The sequence below is a fragment of the Chanodichthys erythropterus genome, chromosome 10 (assembly GCF_024489055.1).
Source record: "Chanodichthys erythropterus isolate Z2021 chromosome 10, ASM2448905v1, whole genome shotgun sequence".
Classification (NCBI taxonomy): Eukaryota; Metazoa; Chordata; class Actinopteri; order Cypriniformes; family Xenocyprididae; genus Chanodichthys; species Chanodichthys erythropterus.
This window is the reverse complement of record NC_090230.1, coordinates 26373026-26395860: the sequence shown is the minus strand read 5'-3', so window position 1 is coordinate 26395860 and position 22835 is coordinate 26373026. Positions and strand designations below refer to the sequence as shown.

General features: G+C 38.6%; 1 pseudogene; it reads right to left on the bottom strand.

The window, feature by feature from the left end:
- Positions 1 to 311: 311 nt before the first annotated feature.
- On the bottom strand, positions 312 to 4076 carry LOC137028227 (major histocompatibility complex class I-related gene protein-like; annotated as a pseudogene).
- Between the last annotated feature and the right edge of the window lie 18759 nt (positions 4077 to 22835).

Genomic DNA, 22835 nt, shown 5'->3' with positions numbered 1-22835 from the left:
CATTTTTGACTTAAGTGGTCCTGACTGAAATAATATTTCAATTTTTTTTTTTTTTTAAATGACTGATGGAAGACCCTTATTCCTCGTCTGGGATAATCTGTTCCTAAATTGAACATTCTGTCATTGTTTACTCACCCCCACATCATTCCAAACTTTTTATTCATCTTTGAAACACATTTTTTTTTTTTATTAAATCTGATAGCTTTCCGTCACTCCATTTAAGATCAAATGACCTAGTAGCTAAATATTGTAAGGATAGGATCAACTTTGTAGCAAGAATAAAAAAGCATAACCATAAACACCATATAGGCCTACTGCACTATTAACAACTTACTGTTACTACTATGGATCACATCCACCTCCTGACTGCTCCGGATGTTTTTTCCCATGTGCTCCACCCCACAAGTGTACTGGTTCTTCTTCCACTCGTCTGGAGGAACACGAAGGGAAGATGTCCTCTGGAAGGTCTCGTCATCATTTGGCAGAATCGCTCCAAGATCCACATCCTCATAGTGATCCTGTCCATTTTTAAACCAGCTAATAGTGACTCCTGATGGGTAGAAACCTGTGGCATGACACACTACTGGAGAAGAGGGATGCTTCTGTAACAGAGACACTTCAGGAGCTGAAAAAGATTGAGATAAATGTGAGGAACATATTTAATACTTCTGATCAGAACATTAACTAGAGATGTAATTTTCTTGGCTATTTCCAATTTCTGATTGTTGTTGTTTTGTGTGACTTTTTGCAGTTTCTGATTTTTTTCCTACAAATTATAGTTGACAGCACATGCAAACAAAAATCTAATTTTTAACACAAAGTTTTATTTTCATAAACAAAAAACATAAGTAAACATCAGTAATAAAAAATAGCAAATAAACAAATTGCAAACAGTGCAAATAAATGCAATAAAATTAAGAGATATTAAATAAACACGACTTAAATTTTTTCAAGTGGGTCTAACAGGTTATTTTTCATGTAAGAAATACTACAAAAGTTATAGTATTCAAATGTAAAATAACAATGGACATTCTTTATTGTAAAATATTAAATACAGATTAATGCTTACAATTAAAGTTATAAAACGTATTCAGTCAAGATCAGAAAGTGATTTTCTTTGTCTTTTGTTCACCTCCCAGTGACTACCATAGTAGGAAAAATTATACTATTGTTGTAAATGGGGGGATGTTGGATACAAACATTCTGTCAAATATTTTTCTTTGTATTTAGGTTTGGAACAACTTGAGGGGGAGTAAATGATGACAGAATTTTCATTTTTGGGTGAACTATCCCTTTATGCTTGACTTTAAGAGTTTTTACACTAATCTAATATACTGTTACACAACATGCATTCTCTTTCTTTGTTGAACTGTGGAACACAAATTAAGATATTTTAGTTGAAATCCGATGGCTCAGTGAGGCCTACAATAGCCAGCAATGACATTTCCTCTCTCAAGTACTATGTACTAAATGTACTAAAAACATATTTAAATCAGTTCATGTGAGTACAGTGGTTCAATATTAATATTACAAAGCCACGAGAATATTTTTGGACCGCCAAAAAAACAAAATAACGACTTATTTAGTGAAGGCCGATTTCAAAACACTGTTTCAGGAAGCTTCGGAGCGTTATGAATCTTTTGTGTCGAATCAGCGGTTCAGAGCGCCAAAATCACATGATTTCAGCCGTTGGCGGTTTGACACGCGACCCGAATCATGATTCGACACACTGATTCATTTGTGCTCCGAATCTTCCTGAAGCAGTGTTTTGAAATCGGCCATCACTAAATAACTCGTTATTTTGCTTTTTTGGCTTTATAACATTAATATTGAGCCACTGTACTCACATGAACTGATTTAAATATGTTTTTAGTACATTAATGGATCTTGAGAGAGGAAATGTCATTGCTGGCTATTGTAGGCCTCACTGAGCCATCGGATTTCAACTAAAATATCTTAATTTGTGTTCTGAAGATGAATGAAGGTCTTACGGGTGTGGAACGGCATGAGGGAGAGTAATTCATTTTTGGGTGAACTAACACTTTAATGACTCATTGTAATAATAAAAAAGATCTATTGTTAAACAAAGTGAATTTCTCAAAGACAAGATACCTATTGTTTTCTCTAAATCTGCTTTCCCTAATGTCAAGAACTCCTTCAGCCAGTAAACACACTCATCTTCATAGTATTGTTTCAGAGATTCAAGCTGTGCTCTGTCATTATTCCACTTCTGTACTGTGGATATTGCCTGTGCTACAGGTGTGTTGTATCTGAGCTCCTTCAGGTCCAGTGAGATGAAGTCCTCTCCATCATAAGCGTACTGATCAAACCCTTGTGAGTCTCCAGTATGATCATCCCACTCACATCCATACATCCTCTGATACGAATGAACACCTGAAGAAGAAAACAGAGTGGGGTGAGAGAAAAAAATACATCTTCTCTTTTTGTTTAATGTATAAGGTAATCTTTGATATTCTAAATTGTAGTATAAATCATCTGAACTCACCATGTGACTGACTGAATCGCTGCATTACAACATGAATGTTGTTTTTGTAGATCTGCTGCACATGTTTTCTGATCTCAGTGTCTTCTCTCCACAGTTCTTCAGATGCAAACTCTTTCATCCAGTCCTGTTTGGGAATCAGCTTCTTCGTGTCACTGTCATAATAATCTGTTGATCATCCAGTGTAGTTACAGCAGAAAACTCTGGGATTCCTGCAGTTGTCTGGCCTGTTATTCCAGTGTATGTGGTGATGAAGGTGTGTGACCCTGAAAAATATTTAACAAGCAAAAGACATAAAGCTCTCAAACACGGTTAAACATCTTATAGTGACAAATGAAATAACTACAACCCGAATTCCAAAAAAATTGGGACTTTTTTTTTTTATTTGACTAAAATGAAAACTAAAAGACTTTCAAATCACATGAGCCAATATTTTATTCACAACAGAACATAGATAACATAAATGTTTAAACTGAGAAATTTTACAATTTTATGACGTTTCAAATTTGACCCCTGCAACAGGTCTCAAAAAAGTTGGCACGGGGGCAACAAATGGCTGAAAAAGCAAGAAATTTTGAAAAGATTCAGCTGAGAGAACATCTAGCAACTAATTAAGTTAATTGATAATTTATATAAGCTATAAAAGGGATATCTTAGAGAGGCAGAGTCTCTCAGAAGTAAAGATGTCGTGTCCTGTGGGCCAAGACTCATTTAAAATGGACTGATTTTAAAGTGGAAAAGTGTCCTATGGTCAGACGAGTCCAAATTTGACATTCTTGTTGGAAATCACGGACACCGTGTAAAGAGGAGGGAGACCTTCCAGTGCATCATTAAATGAAAAATACGTCAAAGACAACCACAAACTCTTCAGCAGCTGGAAACATATATCAGACAAGAATGGGACCAAATTCCAACACCAAAACTGCAGAAACTCATAACCTCAATGCCCAGACATCATGGTAAACATGCCCCCGTCCCAACTGTTTTGAGACCTGAAGCAGGCATCAAACTTGAAATGAGCTAATTTTGTGCATAAAATTGTAAAATGTATCAGTTTAAACATTTGTTTTGTTATCTATGTTCTATTATGAAGTTATTTAGTTTTCATTTTATTCAAATTTAAAAACATCCCAACTTTTCTGGAATTCGGTTTGTATGAAATAGTACTATCCAGATTAATATGAATTGATTTTGAGACATTAATCCCACTGAAAACAATTCTTAGCTTTTTAGCTTTTTTTAAAAAAAATAAATACATAAAAAATTATATTTCTTTTGTAGAAAGGCCATTTTTGCTTTTTGGGGGGGCTGCCATCATTACCATAGTTCTACAATTTCTACTTGTTTCACTCATTCAAACACATTTTGTGACTGTGAATCCAGTTCTGATCTTTACCTTAGCAAATAAACCAAATCTATTCTATTAAAACATATCATGATTTTCTGTCAGTTCAGCACACGGAAGTAGCTAAAGGTCTCGCTGACAGAGAATTCATCGTTTAAACGACTTTACAAAATGAATCTCACCTGAATGAACCAAAGGTAAGCAGATGAAGAAAATGATGAACTTCATTGCAGATGGAAATCCATGTATTTGAGTATAATTGCCGTAGATTACATTGAAATCTCCTTAGTTAATGTCGACCTGTGAGTATAAGGTTTCACCCTAAACTTACGTGTTGAGGTTGTTTATCTAGATCTGCAGTGACGTGTCCTGCAGCTTCTTCAGTAACAGGTTTTTCCTGTCGATTCAGATGCAGCAAAGGCGAAAGAGCGCTCTTCGGTGACTACCCAAAGATGGATTTTCATTTGCAATGAAGTTAATCATTTTCTTCATTTATGTACCTTTGGTTTACTCAGGTGAGATTCATTTTGTAAAGTCATTTAAATTATGAATTCTTTGTCAGCAACACCTTCAGCTGCTTCTGTGTGTTGCTGGTGAGTGATCAACATGTAAACAGCTACAGAAAGAGCTAATTTAAAAGAAATTGTGTTATTTAAATTCTAAAGTCTGGTGCATGTTCCCAGAACAAATTGGGGAAAATGCATTTACTTGTACCTAAACTTTACTCAGCCCTCTTTTTAGTTGTGATATAATGTCTCAGTCTACAGTACATTACATTCACACTGGTGTATCAGAATATAATAATTATAATTATTCCTCCTATGATAGTAATAGAATATATTGTAAAACAAATGCACTGTAAAGTAAGTAAATAAATTCCTGCAAATAAATTCCTTACTTATTTTGTAACAGTTTCTTTCTGTTCTTAGAACTGTTCGGCCTGACGGTGAAAAAGTTGTTCCACATTTGTTGCTTTGAATTTTGCTAAATGAGAAAAAATGTAAATGTTTTCCTGTTCATATTCATCTTAATGATACTGCTTGATATTTGTTGTATATATATATATATATATATATATATATATATATATATATATATATATATATATACTAAAATTCTCTTATTAGAGGCCCAGTCAGTGCACACAATGACCCATCTCCAGTGCCTATGACATGTGAAAGCGCTGGCAGTGTATGTTCTCAGCAGGTCTGGAGCGAGTGAGCGGTATCAGAGAGCTGCAGGGCTGTTTGTGAGGGCTGTTCGCAGGAGGTAATTAGTCTCTTCACTGCCACACTGAATCAGGGCTGTGAACGGGCCGCTGTCACATCAGCTCTGCAGCGCTCGAGTCTGAGCACCGGCGCTCGACATGCAGCTCCACACGACTGTCTGCTTCACCCTGAGCACAGGAGACACGCCACACCTGTGAGAGAGAGAGCAGACCGGATCTCACGGGAACACTGCACAAAAACACTTTATTCATGAGGATTTGTGTGAAATAAATAAATAATCGATATAAACAACGTTTGAAAAACACAAAATATTCCGAATACAGTTAACCGTGTCACAAGAAGTCCTCCAGTACTCTAGGGGGCGATAGAGTTTCTATAAAATGTGCTATTAAACCACATGTGTTGTTATTATATGTAAGTACATATACACAAAAAAATGACGTAATCAATAGCACATGCATTTGAGTTTGCATAGCTGGAAGAATTTGCATTTCTGTGTTAGCATAGAGACGCTCCTAGGTTAGCAAAACACACTTGTACCGCTATAATTTCCTCTAAAACCCTCTATTCTCACACTCACACACAGTGAGGTCCAAGTAGAGCGCGGCTTTAGCTGTGACTGATGATTTGTTTTGCTCACCAAGGCCTCAGGTGTCAGAAGTCACATACCCAACTGACCTGTACGCATGCTAGCATGAGCCGGCCTTCGCTGGGGCTAACCGGGACAAATCAAGTCATGATTAATAACGCGACTGAGGCAGAAGTGTGAATGTGCGCGAGCGCTCGCCCACACGCTGGTGTACATGATTAGTGTACAAACAATTACTTTGCCACAACATTCCCCCTGACAAGAGAGTTAAGATTCTGCCATGCTAATCTCCCTGATCATACCAGAGCCATTCATTATGAGCTTTGAGCGGAAAACGGGAAATCTCTGGGAAACACACCAACGTTCGCCCACTCGCCGCGTACAGATGTTCAGAACGAGCTGAAACATGTCAGAGCTACATTTGATATGATTACTACTCTTCTTCCAGATAGATTTCGACGTCTTACAGGCTTTCTGTTTTAATCTGTGGAGGCCTTTTGGCTAATGCTAATGCTAAAATACCACACATTCGACTGTGCTAATGTGAAAAACAACACTTATGCTAACAAAAATAGAAAAGCCAGCTTTTTATCAAGCTAATTTGGATATAAATCATAAAATCATGGATAATGTCACATTATTTGAAGATAGAGAATGAAAATTAGTAAAAAGTTTTATTATACTTTTAAAAATGAAAAAAAGCTCTAGAAAGCTAATGCTACTTTTGATTTGGTTTTTACTCCTTTTCCAGTTAGATTGGATGTTTTGAAAGAAGCTACAGAGGAACGGTTTTCTTTTTTTAATCTGTGAAAGCCTTTTTTTGCTAATGCTAATGCTAAAATACCACACGTTCGACTGTTAAACGAAGAAAAAACCCTCATGCTAAAGCTAACAGGCAATAAAAGAGAAATACAGTGAGAAATGATGGGTAATACCACATTATTTGAAGATACAGAATGAAAAAGTCGTTATTAAACTTTTAAAAATGCAAAATAAAATGCTCTAGAAAGCTAATGCTACTTTAGATTTTGTTTATTACTCTTTTTCTAGATAGATTTGACGTTTTGAAAGAAGCTAGCGAGGAACAATTTTCATTTTTTAATATGTGAAAGCCTTTTTTTGCTAATGCTAATGCTAAAATACCACACATTAGACTGTTAAACAAAGAAACAACCCTCATGCTAAAGCTAACAGGGAATAAAAGAGAAATACATTAAGAAATGATGGGAAATATCACATTATTTGAAGATACAGAATTTAAAATCACTGCTAAACTAAAAAAAAAAAAACATTTAAAAAGTGCTCTGGAAAGCTAAACCTACATTTGATATGTTTATTACTCTTTTTCTAGATAGATTTGACAATTTAGAGGCTTTTGAAAGAAGCTAGCGAGGAACAATTTTCTTTTTTTAATCTGTGAAAGCCTTTTTTTTACTAATGCTAATGCTAAAATACCACACATTAGACTGTTAAACAAAGAAACAACCCTCATGCTAAAGCTAACAGGCAATAAAAGAGAAATAAATAGAGAAATGATGGGAAATATCACATTATTTTAAGATACAGAATGAAAAAGTCATTATTAAACTTTTAAAAATGCACAAAAAAAATGCTCTAGAAAGCTAATGCTACTTTTGATTTTGTTTATTACTCTTTTTCTAGATAGATTTGACATTTTGAAAGAAGCTAGCGAGGAACAATTTTCCTTTTTTAATCTGTGAAAGCCTTTTTTTTTTGCTAATGCTAATGCTAAAATACCACACGTAAGACTGTTAAAGAAACAACCCTCATGCTAAAGCTAACAGGCAATAAAAGAGAAATACAGTGAGAAATGATGGGTAATATCACATTGTTTGAAGATACCGAATGAAAAATCACTGCTAAACTAAAAAGAAAAAAGCTTTTAAAAAGCGCTTTGAAAAGCTAAAACTACATTTGATATGTTTATTACTCTTTTTTAGATAGATTTGACAATTTATAGGCTTTTGAAAGAAGCTAGCAATGAACGGTTTTCTTTTTTTAATCTGTGATAGCCTTTTTTTGCTAATGCTAATGCTAAAATACCACACGTTAGACTGTTAAACAAAGAAACAACCCTCATGCTAAAGCTAACAGGCAATAAAAGAGAAATACAGTGAGAAATGATGGGTAAAATCACATTATTGGAAGATACAGAATGGAAAATTACTGCCAAACTAAAAAAAAAATCTTTTTCAAAAGTGCTCTGGAAAGCTAAAGCTACATTTGATATGTTTATTACTCTTTTCCAGATGGATTTCTTTCTTTTTTTTCTGTGGAGGTTCTTTTGGCTCATGGTAGTGCTAATATAGTACACATTAGACAACCCTCATGCTAAAGCTAACAGGGAAATAAGAGAAATACACAGAAAAATGATGATTATTTGAAGATACAAAATAAAAAAATTCTATGCTAACCTAAAAAAAGCTTTAAAAAACGCTCTGAAAAGCTAAAAGCTACATTTAATATATTTATTACTGTTCACCAGATTTTTTTGTTTTTTTTAAAGGCTTTTGAAAGAATAAACTCTTTGCTAACGCTAATGCTAAATGAAGAAAACCGCATGCAAACAAACAGAAAAGCTATTTAAAAAAAAAAATAAAAAATAATGATACATTTATTGATGCTCTACTAGCAAACTATGTTTAGCACATAAGTCAGTTTGAAATGAATCCCGTTTAGATACAGATTTTCCATGATTTCAGCTAAAGTTCCCTATATAATATTCAAGTATTCTCTCAAAACTAGCATCTGAGCCGCTGAACCGCTATAGGCTCTGGCTCAGGTTTCATGTTTTGACACTAACAGGTTCAGTGAAGCAGGTTTGGGCATTTCTTTGTATCTTCAGACACTCCAAACGAACACAGAGTCCAGTGTTTTGTGATTTCTTATTCAGAGCCTGGTAAAAAGAGCCAGCGGCGTCTCTGAAAGTTGCTCTGGATTTGCCCTCAGGACAAAGATACCATGTGACGGGTGTCAGCGACCCTGAAGCCAATGAAACCCCAGTGAGGAGTTTCCACAGCTAAACGACAGCAAGAGGAATCAGGGCAGGTGTGGAGCGAGTGACAGATGGAGTGAGATTTGACGTCTGGAACATGGAGGAGATTCAGTGGTGTGGAGAATATAGAGCTGGATCCAGCTGATGTGAGAGATAACTAGACATCAAAACTCATCCCGTTCACTCCCGTAATAAAACTCTCCTGCACAGACACTGAGACTCAAGGAAGGAGAAAATGTTTGTCTTCATAATCTTTCATCAAAACGCAATAACTTTTGCCGGCACTTTAATGACTTTCCAGCTGACGCAAGTCCTCGTGAGAAGATCTTATTTACAAGCTTACAAGTCGTTATTACGAGGCGATTTTGGTTGGGAAATTTACATATTGGCCAATATAATACACATTTATCGCTTTTTAACTTGCTTTTTTTAGCTCTAGTGCAGCAACAAATATTTGTAAAGTTATGGCTTAAAGAAAATCCCACCGGTAAATATAGTGCGTTCATCTTACAAATATAATCATTTCAATGCAACTGGAAGGCAGTACAACGGCGTATAGAGAAAATAATTTCGCTGGCAAACAAGGATAAATTTCACACCATTATTTAGTGCTAAATTTTCAGTTTCACAACAAAAATATGTATTTAAATTTAATTAATAGTAATTTAATTTAAATAAACATTAAATGTATTTCAATATATTCCATGTTGACTTTCATTGTTAGCATTAATTATACACCCAAACATAACTATCAAATAATACTTATAAAATAATATTTTTTAATCAAATGATATGTAATTATTTATTAACTTTGTACATTTACACACACACACACACACACACACACACACACACACACACACACACACACACACACACACACACACACACAATAATAATAATAATTTAAGTAATTAATAATAAAATAAATGATTTAAAAAGTATCATTTTAATTAATAAATTAAATAATAAAATTGAATTTATTTAATAATAATTATTTAATTTAATAACATACAATTTAATCTATTAATTAAATAATAATAATAATAATAATAATATATTTATTAATATTATTTTAATTTATTTTAGCTTCAATGTAGCAGTCAGGTTGTATAGTTAATATAACTATTATATAATTTATTTAAAATATTAACGTCAATAGATCTAAAATAAATAATAATAATAATAATAATAATAATAATAATAATTGTATTTATTAAAAGCATTATATTATCATTTATTATAAGATAATTAAACTAATAATAAAATAAATAATATTTTAATTGAAAATTGTGTGTGTGTGTGTATATATATATAATTATTTATACAAATGTCTACAAATAATGAATTTATTTGCATCTGTGATGCAGTCTTAGAGTCCTATTTTACTAAGAGGAGTTTCTCTGGTGAATTTTCTTCATTTCCAGCGTCCATTACATGTGAGGTGCTGCAGGGCTCCGTTTTGGGACAGATTTTATTTGCTCTATATATGCTCCCTATCCACTCTGCTCCATCTCTATCATATTTATGCCTATGACACCCAGTTACACTCACCAATAAACCTGGCACAAAATCCTTATCTGCTTTGTTAGCTTGTGTAAATCACATTCAAAGTTGGATGGGTGATCATTTTCTTCAGTTAGATGAAAATAAGACTAAAGTTATCTTATTTGGCTCCTTTCGTATTTTTTAGATGGTCTTACCTCTAATTTAGGACTGCTTAAAGCTAAATCTGCACTCATATAAAGAACTTGGGAGTCATTTTTGATTCACAGTTAAAATTCAACAAGCAAATAAACTCCGTTGTTAGAGCTCAGGGGTTTAAGAAAGCTTTAATGAGCTGGAGACAGAAGGTCATTCATGCCTTTATTTCAACAAGGCTTGATCATAATGCTCTATATGCTGGTGCCAGCCAGTTTCTCCTTTCACGCTTGGAGTGAACACTCAAAACACAGTCAGAAACACCCAGAATAAACAGCATAAACTTGCATCATTTGTGAAACAGTAAGTCTGCTATATTGTCTTGGTAATTTCGAATAATCAGTCTGTTCGATACGCATTTCTGCTGTTGAACACTGATATTTCCAGCACAAAGTGAACTCACAGTCTCCACTGTCTCTGTTTACCGTATCGTTTCATCTTGTTTCTGTTGTTCTGTTCTTATCAGCGAGACGCAGGTGTTCTCCGATCTGATTATCAACTATTTAAATCTGCTGCATTTCATTTCATTCTTCCTCCTCGTTTGTTTCTTCACCCTCAGCAGGCACTTTCGTGGAACAACGACACGCTTGCTTGAGGACAATCGATTCGCGCTCGTCAAGCACAAGAGAAAGCAGGAAAATGAGTAACTAAAGGCTCTGAGGACCAAAAATACTCAGTCTAACTACCGTCAGGCTTTGGGGCAGTGGTGGAGTAAAGGTGAGAGAGTCACACTGGTAACCTGAAGGTTGCGGGTGATATTACTCTGCTCCGGGTGTGTGTGTGTTCACTACTCCTAATGTTTGTGTACTAACTTTGATTAATTCTGAGTACATATTGACCTTCACATTTCACTTTCAGCTAGTGTTTTGAAAGTAGTTACTTACACTACAAGCTGTGAATTACAGTAAAGCTGTCAGGTTGTGCAAATGTAATATTGATTTTATACACAAAGTTATAGTTAACAATTTTTTCTGCTTTTGCTCAATTTTACCATTGAAAATGTTACATGTAAAGCCAGAGCAGAACTGTTGAGTGTCTCCATTCAACAGACAGCGGTGGTTCGTTTCTGAATGAATCAATATTTTGAGTGAATCAATTGGGTGAACAAATGACTCAATATTTTCAAAAATGAAAATTGTGTCATCATTCACTCACCCTCATGGTCGTTGAAGCCTAAAGGTTTACGTGCAATCAATTTTATGTTGATTCAAATAAAATATTTTTTCTAAAGCTATTATTTGTAATGTCTTTTTGATGCTTTTCTCATTTAGCACAATAATGACTGTACATTATCTTTTGGGGGGGAATTTCTCTGCCAAATTTGATGTGCATTTAATTTGTAATTAATTAGATTAATTAATTGCCATATTGTATAAATAATTAGATTAAAAATTTTATCGTGTGACAGCACTAATATTATTAACAACAACAATAATATTTTAGCTTCAATTTAGTTGTCAGGTTGTATAATTAATATAGTTATTGTATAATTTAAATAATTGCTAAATAATGATTTTGATAAATATATTAAATACATTTAATTAAACAATAATAATATTTTAGATTTAATGTAGCTGTCATGTTGTATAATATAATACAATTGTATAATTTAAATAATTATTAATAATTACATTAATAATGAAATTATTTTTTTTTTTTAATAATAAGAATGAATAAGAAGAAGAAGAAAAAGAATTTAGCTTCAAATTAGTTGTCAGGTTGTGTAATTAATATAAATATTGTATAATTTAAATAATTGCTAAATAATGATTTTGATAAATATATTAATTAAACTTAAACAAACAATAATAATATTTTAGCTTTGATGTAGCTGTCATGTTGTATAATATAATACAATTGTATAATTTAAATAATTATTAATAATTACATTAATAATAATAATAATAATAATATATATATATATATAACAATATATTATATTATTATTATATGTAATTATAATATATATAATAATAATTAATGAATTATTTTAATAATAAGAATAAAAAATAATTATAAGAAAAAGAATTTAGCTTCAATTTAGTTGTGTAATTAAAATAAATAGTGTATAATTTAAATAATTGCTAAATAATGATTTTGATAAATATATTAATTAAATAAACTTAATCAAACAATAATAATAATTTAGCTTTGATGTAGCTGTCATGTTGTATAATATAATATAATATAATATAAATAATTATTAATAATTAAATTAATAATGAATTAACTATTTTAGTAATAAGCATAAATAATAATAAGAAAAAGAATTTAGCTTCAATTTAGTTGTGTAATTAATATAAATATTATATAATTTAAATAACTGCTAATAATTCAATGGTTTTGATACAAAGCATAGTATTTAAATGAAATAAATCAATAATAATAAACAATAATATTATTCATATTTTGGCTTTGATGTAGCTGTAAGGTTTTAGAATTGACATAATTGTTGTATAATTTATTAATAAATAAATTATTTTAATAATAAATATAAACATTGAATTAAGTAATAATATTTAATAATAATTATTTCAGCTTCAATGTAGCTGCCAGAGTGTATAATTAATATGACTACTATATATTTAAATAATGAATAATAAATAAACATTTAAATTAATATATAAAAATAAATAATGAATATAAAATATATAAAATGCCATTTATTTAAAATAGCAATTGTTCCTCCTAGACAGCGATGAGGTTGAATGGAGACTTTCTCTCGTCTATCTAAAATGTCTCTTGAAATTAAAATGACCCCAGATATCTCAAGTGTGGCTCGCCATCAGAGTCTGAGATCTCTATATGTTCAGATGTTTCTCATAAAGTTCTTCCAAAATCAAATGATCTGATCTGCAGTTCACATTCATCTGTTTAATGTCTCCTCAGTCTGAGAACAAACTCTCTTCTGCTAGACTATATCATTTTCCCAGCATTCATTCTGTTTGGTTTCTTCCTCAGACATTAGTTATAATTGGTCCCCAGCAGCAAACTTTCACAAAAGCCCCCAAAAATATGGTAATATATTTAATTTCATCTCCCGCTGAGTCTCGTCAACAAGAAGCTGTTTGATCCATCATTACAAATATTCCTTATTTTCCGTTATTCTTTGGACATTTCCCACTAAAACGACACAGAAACTCTTCAGGATGATAAATATTTGACTGGAATTATCACTCAAAGTCTTCTGCTAAGTGTGGAAGAGAAAAGCCGGGAGAAAAATAAGGGATATTTTGTGCATGACTGCCCTCCCACTGCCAACGGGTCGCATCTTTAAATAAGGACTGCAGTTTTTCATGTATATTTGCACAATTATTTTTGCCAGGCAAGCAGGAGCTACGCGTTAACCATGCTGATTAGCATTTAAAAGAGCCCCATTTTTCATATCCGCCAGCTCCAGCCCCTCTGACTGCAATTGAACTCGCGGACCCGACGCTGTTCAATTATGGCCGTAAATACCGTCCAGGACAAAAGGCAGAAATGAGACTGTCTTGTGAGGAAAAGGGGAACCTTTGAAACAACTGAAAGGCCTTTAATAACGCGAGCCGGCGCTCCAAATGAAAAGAATCACGTGCCAAACAAGCTGACAAACTCTCACAGAACTTCTGCAAGGACCGGGAAGCGTTCAGACTTTAACTGGTCAAAGACACGAGAGAGTCTGAGGGGAAATTAAAGATGGCTCAGAAAGGTCAGAGTCGTGCGTCAGCAGATTCACCAGCCGTCTACGAGGATCGTCTGGATGTCGTGGAAGTTTCCGCCAGAGGTTCGGAGGTGAGAATGAGAAAACCAGTGGACAACTGCTGATATCTTTAAAGGGATAGTTCACCCAAACTTGAAAATGATCCCATGATTTACCATGTTTTCCTCTATCCTCTGAGCTTCCGCGTTCTTCGTTACGTCGTGCATCGGGTCAGGGGTTACTTTTCCACTGCAAAACGATGCATACGGCCGTCTGTCAGAAGCTAGTTATTATAGTTTATAGAGTTTTTAATACGAATATTTTTCTTACACAAACCCATCGCTTCACTTCAGAAGGCCTTTATACACACATATACACCTAGGATGGCTTGAGGGTGAGTAAATCATGGGATCATTTTCATTTTTGGGAGAACTATCCCTTTAATGTAGACGATCCACTGAAAGTAATATGTGTTACGAATATAACAGCATCAAAATATGACAAAACACAAATATAAATACTTGCTTAACGTCAGCAACTGAGATGCAAAAGCACCAACGGTATCCGTAAACGGAGACAAACTACAAAAATAATTATAAAATAAATACAATACAAAAGTAAATACAATGAAGCTAACTAACTCAATATAATTCTTAAATAATTAATAATAAATATAAAAATAATGAATTTAATAATAAAATAAATAAATAAAACAAATACAATTAAATAAATAATAAAATAAATAATCATTTTAGCTTCATAGTAGTTTGTAAATTATTATTATAATTATAAACTTTATTTTAAAAATATTAAAAATAAACAATAGTACTAATAAAATAATATAATAAAAAATAAATATAATGGTTTTAATAAGTAAAATAATTCAGTTACTAATAATTGAATAAATGCTATAAATGAAATAATTATAAAATGCAATAAATAAATAAATAATGTAACTAATGTAGCTTTCAGGTTGTATAATTAATATAAATATTATGTAATTTATTCAAACATTAATAATAGGTATATGATTAAGTAAATAAATAAATAAATATATAGCAGTTTTACAAATAAGTATAAAAATAATGATGATGATGATTTTAATGAGTATAAAACAATAACATTAATAATTCATTCAGCTTCGATAATAATTTATTCAGCTGTCAGGTTGTATATTTAATTATTATTTAATTATTTTATCATTTATTTGAATAATTATTCATCTAAATGTAATTAGAATTAATAAAATAATATAAGGATTTTAATAATAAATACAAACATTATTAATAATAAAAAACTGCATAGAACCGTATATTTATTTATCTAAAAAAATATTTTTAAAAAGTAAAATATTGATTTCTGGAGACAATTTTGTATATGATAATTTAATATACATTGATATTTTTATTTCATTATGTTTATATTCTATTTATTAAGTAAGTTAAGAACCGAGAGTTTACCATCTTCACATCACATATATTTATATCCATGAAAAAAGAGTTTTATTCTATTTTGATACTAAAATGAAGATGTTGCCATACCAGCATGAGACGCAATGATCACGCTGTAGATTTCTCAAGCTTTCACATCTAATGTTTCCAATCCATCTAGTCCAGACGCCTCACTGACTAAACATCTGAGTGACACGCTGAAGATAAATGTGTGATCAAACAAAAGGAAGAGTGGAAACGTCTTAAACTCTCATTAATTCAGTGGGAAATCGACACCTGAGCAAGATTGATTGTCATGTGACCTTTGGAGAAGCTGCAGGGTTTCCCAGCCTAAACAACAGGATCCAGATGATGAGTTCTCTGTATGCAGATCACTGTTTGTGTAACGGGAATGACATCTGATGCTCGAGCTATGGCGAGACGGCGGGGTTTCTCTGAGAACATGTCTGCAGGACAATAATACTGGAAAAAAGAAGGAAAATACTGAAGAAAATTGTAAAATACACCATTAGTACAGAATCTGCCAGATATTTCTTATCCTATAATCAAGGACAAACTGTTAAAATACAGAGTTAACATGTTTCTGATGGGAAAATGAAAGCTACTAATCAGAAGCCATTTATACACAAGGGCACTTGTGAATCTAGAGTCAGTTCATATGTAGTTTTCATACAATAGAGACACACATGTGTTTATATATGTAATTAGGTTCCCTTTCAGTCGGTCACGTTCGACGTACGTCAGTAGTGACCGACGAATTGGGATATCGCTAGAGAGCTCCTATCAGCTTCGAGAGAACTAAAACAAGCCAATGAAATTGGCGTGCGATATTTGCATAATGCGCACCTCCCCTAACAGGTGGATATAAAAAGGGGGGCAGATGCAATCGCACTCTGTCTTTCGCTTCGGAGCCTACCTGGTGTCCTGCGGCTGTTTGAACTTCAAGCCTCTGAAGAAGTTTCGGCGCTTGTGTTGGTGTGACGACGCCTGCAGCGAGGTCGCGAGTTGGAGTGAGCCGGGTGGAAACATCCAATGTTTTCCCAGCGTTCCGCTGTAATTCCACTGGTTGGTCTGCGATTTGGTCTGGTTCCTCCTGTGTTTTTCTAAACACGTCGTGACGCTCCCTGTGTGTCTCGACACAAAAGAGCTGAAGTTTCCCCTTCTAAAAGAGCTTCACAGACAGACACTGCGTCTTTTTCAAGATGTCATTCTGTCTGTGCGTTTCTGGAGGCGGTCGTTTCCTATCCTCTCTGACGGCCACGATCACTTTCTCTCATGTCTGCTTAGCGTGCTGAGACTGTGTTTGTGGGTGGTCATATTTTCTTATGGAAATATGTCCACGTCGGCGCGTTGTTTGCTCGCCTTTCTCGTAAGGTCTTGAGCGCTCAGCGCGCCGTGTGCCGTCGAATTGCCGGCTGACAGCGCGCGTTGCCATGGCAACCCTGCGCGCTGTCTGGCGCTCTAGATGCACGGTCGAGACTCGGCTGCCTTTAATGAGGTGGAGTCCCCTCACTTATTCCCCGATCTAGTTATTTCTCTGAATCAGAAAAGTGCTACTTTGGTTAATAAGCCTGGGTGACCAGAGGATCACAGTGGGGCAATACCCGCCGAGTCATTCTCCGTGGGCCCCCCACTCCTCTAGTGCATCGCAAACATGTTGTGACTATGTTCGTGGGTGGATCATGTTTAGATACATGGCCACGTCGGTGCCCAGGGTGCCGTGTGTCGTCCAGTTGGGCGGCCACGTTCACTGTCCAACATGGCTGGTAGCTTCTGCATGTGTTGCTGGTCTTCCTTAAAATAAATATGGAGGACCTAACATCTTAGTCAGGGCTCCAGCAGAGGATCAGATGTCGACTGCTACATTGGAGAGAGTATTGTTGAGTTCTGAACATGAAGATGAGGCTGAGCGTCCCACGGTTGTGGCGTGCTCATGCTGAATCGGATTCAGACTTGGCAACCATGCTTTCCCGGGCCCCTGGGGGTGTCGTGCGACGCGTACTCGCCTTGCCGCGCCCCCTGGCTTAGCCCGGATGTGCATGAAAAAACTTGGCAGTTTGTGGCCTTTTTTGGCGTTAATATGGAACGCCAAGAGGGTCATAATCTGCACTACAAGTTTTCTCTCACTACCCCCTAGGGTGGGGTGGCAGTGCTACGGGCACACCACCTCTGCCCTGCATGAGTCTTGGCCCCTGGCAAGTCTGCAGTAGGTCAAAGCACTCATTGCATGTGGGTAGTTCTGAGTCGGGGTTGAGCTACGCAGGATGCAAATCAAAGCGCAGGCCCCTGGCCAGACAATGTCCACCATGGTGGTCCAGAAACACCCCTGGCGAGTCTTGCTGGGATGTGCCGTCGTCAAAGTGTGCTTTCTCGATGCGCTCATCTCACAAACTGGCCTTGAACCCAGCCCGCTCAACCCGCAGTCACCTGACTAGCGGGAGACGGTCCTGGAGATATGGCGACCTGGAGCTGACGTAAACGGTTCTTTCTCCCCGGAGGAGGGCCGGGTGGAGAATTGGTCTGTTCCGCTGCTGGCTCTCCGGAGTCCAGCGGTACCCACTAAGAACTGTTTTCCGATCCTCTAAGTCCCAAGAGTGTGACTGGCGATGTGCAGCGCCCCGCGTTGCTACTCCCAGCCCCCTCTCACCTCGCCAGCAGGTGTCAGTGTGTTGGTGCAGGCCGCGCCCCGTGTGCCGTCTCCCATACGCACTGCTACCTCGCAGAGTCTGATCACACTCTGGGCCGCTACCACGCCGCCCGAGTCGGGTCCCCGTACTCTGGTTCGCTGCCCCACCCCCGGTACGTCTGTGGTGCGTTTGGTTCTGCTGGCTCGGTGTCTGGAGGCCTGGTTAGTGCCCCCAGCCCGTTCCGCTGGCTCATGCGTACTATCAGACTCGGCTATGCGATTCATTTCGCCCGGTGTCCTCCGGCGTCCAGGGGTGTCCACTTCACTTAGGTGTCGTTGGACATTGCACCTGTTCTCCGAGTGGAGATTGCTGTCCTCCTGGCGAGGGATACAATCGAGCCGGTCCCTCCAGCCGAATTGAAGTCAGGTTTAGCCCTACTTCATTGTACCCTAAAGGGCGGTGGGCTATGGCCAATCCTGGATCTGCGCGTCTTGAACCGGTACCTTCAGGCTGCCGTTTAAGGTGCTCATGCAGAAGCGCATTTTCGAGTGCGTCCGTCCCGGGGTTTGGTTTGCAGCATTCGACCTGAAGGATGCATACTTTCATGTCTCGATTCTGCGCTCGGGTCGAGCATGTCAGTACAAACTCCTACCCTTCGGGCTGGCCCTGTCGCTCCACGCCTTACACGGTTGCGGAGGTGGCCATTGTTCCCCTCAAGGAACAGGGCGTTCGCATTCTCGACTGCCTCGACGACTGGTTGTTCCTGGCCAGCTCGCGAAGCAGTTGTGCGTACACAGGGAGATGGTTTAGCTCACCTCAGCCTGTTGGGTCTTTGGGTCAGCTGGGACAAGAGCAAACTCGCCCCCGGGCAGAGGATCTCTTTTCTCAGTCTTGAGCTAGACTCGGTCGCCTGGATTGTGCGCCTCTCTGAGGAGCGCGTCCAGTCGGTGTTGAACTGCCTGAGTTCGCTCAAGCGCAGGATGGCGGCCCCACTGAAAGACTTCAGAGGCTCCTGGGGCATGTGGCATCTGCAGCCGCGTTTCGCCGCTCAGGTTGCTCCATATGAGGCCGCTTCAACACCGGCTCCGCGACTGGGTCCCGAGATGGCCATGGCTCAGTGTCCTCGTGACACGGCGCTGCCGCCCTACCCTCATCCGGTGGTCGGACCCTTTGTTCCTGCGGGCGGGAGTACCCCTTGGACGCTGTGGTCCACACAGATGCCTCTACCACCGGATGGGGGGCCATGTACAACGGGCATGCGGTTCGGGTCTTGGACGGGGCCTCGACTGCATTGGCATATCAATTGCCTCGAGTTGCTAGCAGTATGTCTTGCACTGGGCCGCTTCAAGGAGCTGCTGTCAGACAAGCATGTACTGGTCCGCTCGGACAAGCACGGCGGCCGTTGCGTACATCAACCATCAGGCTGGTCTACGCTCCCGTCGCATATCGCAACTCGCCTGCCATCTCTTGCTATGGAGTCAGAAGCATCTGAGGTCGCTTCAGGCCACTCATGTCCCAGGTGTGCTTAACCGTGCAGCCTACGAGCTCTTACGGCAGCCTCCACTTGCGGGCAAGTGGCGGCTCCATCCCCAGGCGGTCCAGCTGATCTGGCACTACTTCGGCGAGGCCCAGGTAGTCCTGTTGCCTCCCCAGGAACTGCCCTCGGCCAGTGGTTTTCCCTGACCGGCGAGTCGCTCGGCACGGATACCCTGGCACTCAGCTGGCCCCGGGGCCTACGCAATATGCGTTTTCCCCCAGTGAGCCTTCTCGCACAGCTCCTGTGCTAGGTCAGGGAGGATGAGGAGCAGGTCTTGTTAGTGGCTCCATATTGGTCACTCGGACCCGGGTTTCGGACCTAATGCTCCTCACGACAGCCCCTCCTTGGCCGATTCCTCTGAGGAAGGACCTCCTGACTCAGAGATGGGGCTTCCTATGGCACCCGCGTCCCGACCTGTGGAACCTCCACGTGTGGTCCCTGGACGGGATGCGGAGGTTCTGGGTGATCTCCCGCAGGCGGTCGTAGACACCATCACTTCCGCTAGAGCTCCTTCACGAGGAGCCTCTATGCGTTGAAGTCGAACCTATTCGTTGAATGGTGCTCCTCTCGCAAGACGAGAGGACCCCCGATCATGCTCGGTCAGATCTGTGCTTTCCTTCCTGCAAGAGGGCTTGGAGCGAAGGCTGTCTCCCTCCACCCTCAAGGTGTATGTTGCCGCTTCGCTGCACATCTCCATGCAGTTGATGGCAAGCCCTGGGGAAACACGGTCTGACCATCAGGTTCCTGAGGGGGGCGAGGGGACTGATTCCTCCTTGCCCACCCTCCTTACCCTCTAGGGATCTCACCTTAGTTCTTAGCTAACTTCGGCGTCATCCCTTGAGCCTTTGCAATTAATCGAGTTAAAAGTACTGTCTCTTAGACCGTCCTCCTGGTTGCATTGGCCTCATGTTAAGAGGGTAGGGGACCTGCACGCATTTTCGGTCGACGAATCGTGCCTGGAATTTGGGCCTGGGGATTCTCACGTCTTCCTGAGACCCCGGCCTGGATATGTGCCCAAGGTTCCTACCACTCCCTTCAGAGATCAGGTAGTGAACCTGCAAGCGCTGCCTTCGGAGGAGGCAGACCCAGCCCTAGCTTCGCTCTTTCCAGTTTACGCCCTGCGTGTTTACGTGGATAGAACTTGAAGCTTAGGACCTCAGATCAGCTCTTTGTCTGTTACGGAGACCAGCAGAAGGGAAAGGCTGTCTCCAAGCAGAGGATGGCCCACTGGTTAGTGGATGCCATCGCCCTGGCTTATGTTCCCAGGGCGTGCCTTGCCCGTTCGGGTTGAGAGCCCACTCCACCTGAGTGGCCTCTTCCTGGGCGCTGGCTCATGGCGCCTCGCTGACAGATTGTAGAGCTGTGGGCTGGGCGACACCCAACACGTTTGCTAGGGTTTTTTGCTTACGTGTAAGCTGGTTCTTCCCGTGTACTCGCTTCCAACAGCCGGTAGACGCGTTGAACCTGTGCTCGTGTCGGCTTGCAATGCCACTCCCGCCCCCTGGGCAGGATATGTGCATCTGTTGACTCCAGTCGTGTTCCCCGTTCGGTGAACCCTGTCGAGTTCCTCCACCTCCACCTTCGGCTCGGGCATTGCGGAGTGTCTGATGCCAGACCAACATCCATCTTCGATGTTGTCTGTTGGTTGGGTTCCATATGTTGCAATCCCTCTACGTGAGTGATTCCATATGTGTATTGTCCACGGTTACTCCCTACGGTGAGCCCGTGTCTTTCCCTTAGCAGAGCTTCTGCTTTCTCCTGTCAGATGAGTCTCCCCCTACTCAGGTGGAGCCATCCCAGGGACTCATATGCGTTCTGCCCTGCGGGCCAGTCCATATGTTTTCCATGTAAATTCCTTCCCCTCTGGGTAGGTAGTGGTTCCGCAGCGTTCCTTACGGGTTCGCTTCCCCAGTGTAGTCTAGTTTACTTAGTGGGTATATCGGAACAGCAGTAGACTTCCCGGCGTAAGCTCGCCCCTTCTCCGTCCCCTTGGTGCGACGGGCGGCTAGAGCCTGCGCTGGGCACTGGAAGGGGTTTCGTAACTGTGGCGTTTTAGTTGGGATCCCAATTCGTCGGTCACTACTGACGTACGTCGAACGTGACCGACTGAAAGGGAACGTCTCGGTTACGTATGTAACCCTCGTTCCCTGAAGGAGGGAACGGAGACGTACGTCCCGTCGCCACAGTTTCTGTACCCTCGCTGCAGTGCGGACACCGGTTGTCTCCTCAGCGAAAAACAGAGTGCGATTGCATCTGCCCCCCTTTTTATATCCACCTGTTAGGGGAGGTGCGCATTATGCAAATATCGCACGCCAATTTCATTGGCTTGTTTTAGTTCTCTCGAAGCTGATAGGGGCTCTCTAGCGATATCCCAATTCGTCGGTCACTACTGACGTACGTCTCCGTTCCCTCCTTCAGGGAACGAGGGTTACATACGTAACCGAGACGTTATTTCTTATGTGTTTCAGCTGATTTTTTTTTTGTTCTACTCAAAGTGGGAGAAAACAAAAACACAGTCTAGCGTTTGTTTAAGTGACTTATCGCCATTAACATTAGGAAAACGGATGGGAATTCAATAGGCAAATCAATCCAGTGCACTTTCATTACGCAAACTATAATAAAGGGAAATCAATTTCAATCCATACATCAATCTAAGCTGTCAGGAACGATGACCTTTCACCCCGGGTATTGTGATGCAAGGATGTTCAACTGGCCTGATTTCCCATGAGCCACTGGAAACATCAACAGGTCACCTGATCGCATTGCTTTTTGCTTTGGGTTTCATATAAAATAATGTATAAAACATTTGTGTGTTTCCTAAATGATGCAATTTGGTTGCAGTTAGGTTACGTTGCAGCACAACATTAATAACATAACTTATAATGAAAATATGTACCGATTTATTTTATACAGCAAGTTATCATATTTATAATAATTATTGTTATTATATTAAAATGATTACTAATAATTACCATTATTAAATAATTATGTATGCATTTATTTCAAAAGAATTATGTAATTATTTTTTTAAAGAAAACTCAGAACTTAGAAAAACTTTAGTTTAGTTTTAAAGAAAAAAGTAAAAGTATAAATTAAAAGTTTATGTAAACTTTTTAAAAACTTAGAAACTTAGATTACTTTTGAAGTAAAAAGTAAAA